The sequence below is a fragment of the Gossypium hirsutum genome, chromosome A03 (assembly GCF_007990345.1).
Source record: "Gossypium hirsutum isolate 1008001.06 chromosome A03, Gossypium_hirsutum_v2.1, whole genome shotgun sequence".
Lineage (NCBI taxonomy): Eukaryota > Viridiplantae > Streptophyta > Magnoliopsida > Malvales > Malvaceae > Gossypium > Gossypium hirsutum.
This window is the reverse complement of record NC_053426.1, coordinates 107,862,774-107,868,743: the sequence shown is the minus strand read 5'-3', so window position 1 is coordinate 107,868,743 and position 5,970 is coordinate 107,862,774. Positions and strand designations below refer to the sequence as shown.

Sequence of the window (5,970 nt, the reverse complement as noted above, 5' to 3'; positions counted from 1 at the left end):
ATATTTATGTATATTAATTGTTGAAAATAAGTAAATTGCGTACAAAAGTTATGAAATTGAACTGAGTATTTCGGAGGAATGGAACGCAGGAAATGAGTACGATATTTCAGTGAAAAAGATAAATTGACGGTAAATTACCCAAGTACACCGAGATTCAGTATTTGTTGCAAATTCTCGTGTTTGCTTTCTGTTTAGCTCTTACGAGCTTCCGTTAACTCATATGAGTTTCAGTTAACCCTTTTGGGGTTTCAGTTTAGCTCTAGTGAGCTTCAGTTAGCCTTCGGGCTTCTATTTAGCACTTATGTGCTTCAGTTAGCCTTCGAGCTTTCGTTTAGCACTTATGTGCTTCAGTTAGACTTCGAGCTTCAGATCACGATGTACTCAAATCCGTAAGTCGTTCCTTAAATAGACAAGTTGGTAAGTCGTAATTGTAACGTATGGAAAAAGAAATGTAAGTAATGTTATCATTATTTATGAGTTCAATTAAGTAAATTATTTTTTAAAATGAGATTATGACTTACAGGACGAAAGTAACTTACTTGAAATGTCCATATGATTTAAATTTTGGAAACTAATATTTGGTAAGGTTTATGGTTTAAGCCGACGAACTTACTAAGCTATAGTCAGCTTACTTGTAATGTTTATTGCTCTTTGTAGATTAATGAGAGGGTCAGAGGATCAGATCATCACATTCAAGTCACACTATCTCGACTTTCCGTTAGATTTTGTTATAAATACTTTAAATGGTTTATATGGCATGTATAGGAGCTTATATGACTATGTTTTGTATCAACTCATGAATATATTAGTTAAGTTAATATAAGTTGATATATGATATGAATGGAAATTAATTAAGATGTTTAAATACTACTTGAAAGTATGAATGGATATAATGTTAGATAAAATAAGGATTAGTGATACTGTTATGAAACGAATGTGATTTGGATGAAGATTGTATTTGTTGAGTTGTTGTTATGTTGAATTGGTTGCAAATTTGAAATTGCAGGGAAAGTCAGATGTTTCTAAATGGGTTATATTGATTTTTTTTAAAATAATAATAATAATTATTATATTACGAAAAATTTTCGGAGTACTTGAATAAGTCCCTATTTATTTATAATACGTGATTTAGGTCTCAAAGGTTCATAAAAGAGACTTAATGATTTAATTTTAATATATTTTTTGTTTATTCATGAATTGTTTGTAAATTAACCAATATGTTCGGTAACGCCTCGTAACCCTATTCAGGCAACGGTTTGGGATTAGAGAGTGTTACAAGACTACTTGAAGAAGAACAGTCGAAGATTTGGCAAGACCGGGCAAAATTGATCCTTTTAGGGTCTTTACTCCGTTCTCATTACACAACAACGGGCAAAGAGGGGCAGCTGTAAGACCCAATTTTGGCCCAGATTACACATACAAAAAACCAAAATTAATACAAATCATCAAATGAGTCCATTTACAAATAAGCACAAATACCCAATTACATAAAACAGCCCAAAATACAAGCCAAGTTACAAATGGCCCAACAACGCTAGGCCCAAATTCGAAAACTTGAGGGTTTCCATCTATTTCGCGCCGTAGCAATGGCCACCAACAGCCTCCACGCACCACGCACGACCCCCGACTCACGCATTGCTCGCCCCACGTCTATGTTCTCCGCCCCCATGTTTTCACGACCTGCAGCATGAGCAAAATGGCCAAAAACTGCTTGTTTTGGGGTATAAAGCCTCTGAATTTTGATTGTAAAGGGTTCTTTTTTTTGACTCTTTTTTTTTAGAGAAATTGAATACGGATTGAGTACGAAAAAGCACGCAAACAAAATTGATTCAAACAAGATCTTTTGAAGGTGATTATTTTTCTATCTTTGATTTTCTTTCGGTTTTTTTTTTATTTCATTCTTTTTATATACGAAATTCAAGAAGTAAAGGAAGGGAAGTACCGATTATCGTGAGCCCGTCGCCAGAATCGGGCCTTCATCAGTGGCCATGGCACGATAGATCTTTGACGGGATCGGTGCCGGCTGAAAAGGGGAGAAGAGGAGGCGTGAGTTGAGAGTATCTCAAAAGTTTTTTTTAAGAAAAAACAAACAAGAATTGAAATGTTTTTAAGCAAAAAGTTTTGAAATAGGCTTTAAATTAAAGTAATAAAAGAGACTAGCATTGGGGGAAGGAACAGACACCCTTTTGACTTGGTCTATGCGCCTAATTTCTTTAAATGGTTAATTTCGCGTTTGGTCCCTCCCCTCTTGCGTTGGCTTGTAATTGATGCTTGTTTATATTTTTTGTTCTTTTAAATTGTCCCAGGAATTTGGGCGTCCATTCATTTCAGTCCGCGCTGAAAGGAATTGTTTTGGGGCATGGTTTATTTACTTTTCAGTCCTTGCAAATTTACGCGCGCTACATTTGGGTCCTGATTTTGGTTTTAATGGCTTATTTTACTTATTCATTGTCCCATTTAGTTTAGTTTTATTTCAATTGAGCTTATTTCCATTTCAACATGTATAATTCATTACTCCTTTAATTTATTTAGCATTCAACTTTTTTTAAAAAAAATATATTATTTAAACATACATTTTGGGCTGCTTTAATAATTTTACCTTATTTTTTATTTGTTCAAATTGTAAATTATTATTTTAAAATTCTATTTTATGTAGTATCATTTTAAATTCTCGTATAGTATATAGTTAAAATACTTTTTATATATTATTATTATACAATATATATTTTTTTTTCTTTTTTTTCTTTTTGGATAAAATTAGCTCCATTCTATATACATTATTGTTTTCATAATATTTTATGTAAATATTTTCTTTTAAATTTATTACGTATATATTTTCTTTAAAATTTATTTATGTATAATTTGGTTTTCTTTTTAGGATCTTATTTTAAATTGTATATTTTATTCATTTCGAATATTTTAGTATCTTTGTATATGTATTATTTTTTTTATTTTTTTATTTTTATTTTCTTACATGCATCATTAATCACATCAATTTGTTTTACTTGAAATTATGTTATACACTATTTATTTCGAATCCATTCTTGTATATTATATGTTTTAATAGTTATTTATATATTATCAGTTTTTATATACATATAAGTTATGTCGAATTTTAACATGTGTAACTCCTTGGTATATTTTTCATACGGGTTTTTGAATTGTTTTGCGAAGGTTCCTAGTTTTCATATGGTCTTATGTATTATGAGCTTTTTTTCCTCCATATTATATTGTTTTATATATAATTATATTTTTATTGTTGCATCGTGATTATAATTCCCATATCTGCTTAATATCGATTGTCCTTTATTTCAAACAAATCAAGCAAGTATACTTTGACTCGGTTTTTGTAATTGCTTATTTGAAATTTCACAAATCAAGGCAATGTTTCGTGTTTAGAAATTAGGGAAATTGTGCCCTAACGTGTTGGGTTTTGATTTTTCCGTTTGGCCAAATAACGGAATACCCTTCTAAGAATTCGTTGCGTGTTTTGGAAATTATGAGGTGATCTCAGTTCTTGGAGTTTTAAAGTATCATGTCCTAACGTGCTGGATGTGGTATTTTATTTCTTTGGAGCAAGTGAATCTTAAAATCCAATTCGAATTGTTCATACATTTTTAAAAGAATCGTTTTTTAAATTTTTTCCCAAATTTTCAACGATAGGACATTCAGTAATCAATTGGTACCAATTTTGGGCGTTACGGGGGTGCTAACCCTTCCTCGAGTGTAACCGACTCCCGAACCCTCTTTCTCAATTTTCGTAGACCTAAAATTATTATTTTAATAAATCAAATGTTTTATTAAAATGATCAACCTCAAGGTGATCCGATTACATCTCAAAAAAGGTCGGTGGCGACTCCATACCTCATTTTAAAGTCAATCCCCGTTTTCTAAAATAAAAATGGTTTCGACAGCAAGTATTTACAAAAATTGTTCTGCTCCACCGCTTGTTTCCACATTTCAAGTGATAGATCAAGGATGAAGTTAGGGGTGCCAGATAAGGGCCCTCGCTTCCCCTTTAGCTAATATATATACTAAAATGATTTGATGTTTCAATATAAAGAAATATTTTTATGTGACATATCTAATAATTTATTATTTGTCTATATATAAAATTGTTGTGTATAGTTATTAATTAATTAAAAATAATTAAAGATTTAGAATCAATTAATTTAAAAAAACAAAATTGTTTCTTAATGCATCAATTGGTTCTAATCTGTCTCAGACATGGCGTAGCATTTAGTACTCTAGAGGGTTGTTGGAATATGGTTTACAATGGAGAATTGGATCGAGTTTGTCAGTTATGTTAATGAACGATTTTTGGTTGCCTAAGGTTCCTTTATGCAGGGTGGAATCACTGAGAAGTGATGGACTTTGTAATGGGCTAAAATTGCCTGGCCCAAATTACCAAAAATAAAAAAACCAAATACAAACCAAAAACCCAAACCACTAAAAATTAAAACCAAACCTAGGCTCAAATACAACCCGAACCCTAATAGCCCAAATCAAAAAATAAGACAAAAAAACCCTAAGCTACCTAAGGGTTTCAGCCGCCGTACGCCGCACGCCCCACGCCTCCATCGCGCACCGCACGCTACTCTTCCGCGACGTGCGCTGCTCCACCACGTCACGTTAGTAGCGTGTCCACCCGCTCGCCTACAAAGGGCCAGATATTTAGTTGTAATTCGGCTATATAAGGCCGCGAATAATAATGTATTAGGTTTTTTGTTAAATACAAACAAACGAAAAGCAGAGATTGAAGGCAAAAATAGACTTAAACATTCACACAAACCAGAAAAACAGTAAGCATATACGAGTAACAGATAGCAAGAAGAAATTAACGAGGTTCAAAGAATGTTAAGGGTATTTTTCTTTTTTTTTCCTATTCTATTTTCTTTTCCCGAATATAAACATACTTTTCTTTATTTTCTTTTTTTTAAAAAGAACTTTTCAAAATATTTAAAAAAATTACCTTTTTGCACGGCGGCCGGCGACAGCGCCAGTGATGACGAAGGACGACGCCAGAGATTTGGCCGGTGACACTAGCCTACAGAGAGAAAAGGGTCCTTAGGTCCCAGAGGTACAGTGAAATGGATCCTGAAGTTATAGTGGGGCAAACCAGTTGAGCAAAATGGATTGTTTTTGCGGGTTTTCTGTCAAAAAAACCAGTCGAGCAAGAAGGCAGCATAATACGTCAGTGATAAAACTCTGATGAACAACGAGCTGTGACCTTAAGCATTTAAAAAGGAATCATTCTCATGACATTTCTGCATTCATATCATTCATAACACATTTGGTTAGGAGTATCTGATTCATTCTGATCATAACATCCTAATCATTTGGCATAAACATAGGAATATGTAACTAAGTCTACAGGACATGTCCCCAAGAGGACGGTGTAGCAACATCGGTGAATTCACAGATCTTATCTCCCTAAGCAGTAGTGGAGCAGATCGAAGGCGGCGAATCTTATCTTTCCGAGGTAGTAGGGAAGCAAATTTAATCCACTAACCTTATCTCCCTGAGTAGCAGTGGAGCAGGCTGAAGATTACAGATCTTATCTCCCTAAGCAATAGTGGAGCAGATTGAAGACAACGAATCTTATCTTCCCGAGGTAGTAAGGAAGCAGATTTAAGCCACTAGCCTTATCTCACTAAGCAGCAGTGGAGAAGGCTGAAGATTACAGATTTTATCTCTCTAAGCAATAGTGGAGCAGATCAAAGACAGCGAATCTTATCTTCCCGAGATAGTAAGGAAGCAGATTTAAGCCACTAGCCTTATCTCCCTGAGCAGCAGTGGAGCAGACTAAAGATTATAGATCTTATCTCCCTGAAGTAGCAGTGGAGCGGATCGAAGACGGCGAATCTTATCTCCATGAAGCAGCAATATAGTAGATTTAAGCCACTAGCCTTATCTCCCTGAGCAGCATTGGAGCAGACTAAAGATTATAGATTTTATATCCCTAAAGTA

General features: G+C 33.9%; 1 long non-coding RNA gene across 1 annotated transcript; it reads right to left on the bottom strand.

The window, feature by feature from the left end:
* Positions 1–1,305: 1,305 nt before the first annotated feature.
* Positions 1,306–2,559, bottom strand: LOC107886878 (uncharacterized). The gene is made up of 2 exons (XR_001680941.2): positions 1,943–2,559; positions 1,306–1,680 (listed from the first exon to the last, which is right to left on the bottom strand). It is a non-coding gene; the product is annotated as an uncharacterized lncRNA (long non-coding RNA).
* Between the last annotated feature and the right edge of the window lie 3,411 nt (positions 2,560–5,970).